Source organism: Dendroctonus ponderosae, unplaced genomic scaffold (genome assembly GCF_020466585.1).
Source record: "Dendroctonus ponderosae isolate FM_Combo_2020 unplaced genomic scaffold, Dpon_F_20191213v2 Dpon_F_20191213_3, whole genome shotgun sequence".
Classification (NCBI taxonomy): Eukaryota; Metazoa; Arthropoda; class Insecta; order Coleoptera; family Curculionidae; genus Dendroctonus; species Dendroctonus ponderosae.
This window is the reverse complement of record NW_026018508.1, coordinates 15,305,577-15,307,123: the sequence shown is the minus strand read 5'-3', so window position 1 is coordinate 15,307,123 and position 1,547 is coordinate 15,305,577.

Below are 1,547 nucleotides of genomic sequence, written 5' to 3'. Positions count from 1 at the left end.
TACCTTTGACACAGCCTTATTCTTAAGGTCTGGGTTTATTTGGCTAACCAGGCTAAAATGTGGCCTATTAGCCTTTGTTATACTGAACGGGATAATATGGGTTTTCGTGACATTTAGTGATAATTTCTGTGAATCTAGCCATTGTTTTACCACATTCATCCCGTCCATTGCCTTGCTTCTAACCTCATCCCACAAAACCCCTGAAAAGATCAATGCTGTGTCATCAGCATGGGATACAATCTTGCCATTCATGTTTAACCCCAGCAGAGACGTAATAAAGGTTATAAACAAAATGGGCCCCAAAATGGTTCCTTGTGGAATGTCCATTTTAATGTTTAGTGAAGAACTTATTTGGTTATTGACTTTAACATATTGTTCTCTGTTACTTAAATAACTCTGAATATGAAAAGAGTACCTACTTTGTAAAATCAGAAATTTTCGTAATTTGCAGTAAAGATCGTGATTTTTATAGGCACCAGTCAAACATAGGACCGTTTCAAAAAAATCGTTAATAGCAAAGTTGAAACTCGATTTGCAGCACTTAATATCTTCTAGAAATTTGTGAATATGAAAATAATGAAACCCGCCGGAATTGTCATGCACAATTTGAGCAGGCCAATATAAGTGTTATCATTCCCCAATCTTTAGTAAACCACTTTGGACGTAAAGTCCTTCAATCCTGTTCTCGAAGCTACTTAGTTACAGGCAGGTTATTCCCTGCTGACCATTTAACAAGAACGGGTGACAGCCTGCAAGGACTACAGATAGCGGCCGCAGCAGGATAACGCGTTCCTTCCCTCCTGCTGGGCCGTTTAAAGGCGCCGTTTAGAAAACGGAGCAGGAGATATGGCCGCTATCGGACTTGGTCAAAAGGATAGTTTTTTCGCCTTCCTGTTCGACAGGAAATGGAAAAAATTGCCTAAATTGTTTCCAGGCCGTGTGCCGAAAGCGCCGTTAACGACGCTATCGGCACCATGCAAATGGGCCGATTTCTCCCAATAAATCCGCAGCTCTTTGGCAATTCTGCAAAAAGTCGCTTATTAATAAAGCCATTTGCCGCCCGACAGTCCGATTCGGAAATAACGTTCCGGCGCTCTATATTTGTTCGATTTTCACGAATTGAATTCCCATCCACTCTATAAAACTTTCAATAGAAAATTCTCTTAATCCGGAAAAAGAAAAAAACAATCGAGAAGAAGTTCGACAGCCTGATTAGGGGACAAAAGACATCTAAACACACGTACGCACGACAAAGGATACCATAGGCCATAGACGTGCCCTCAATTTCCTCAATTTCACTTTTCAGTCGAGGTTTTTCAATTAATCAAAGCATTTTTCCACTCAAACCCGTCACATTGTAGCTCTGAGTCAGTGGAAATTTTTCGTTAAATATGTGTTAGGTTTAGGGGCGGATCCAGCTTTAAATTCAAGGGGGGTTATGTAAAAAAAAAATCAGTCTTCTGTTGTCTATGAAATTAGAAAAATTATCGTCGTTTTGTGCAAGGGTGGCGTAAGATTATTGCAAAATTTCATGTTTTCCGTCCCGT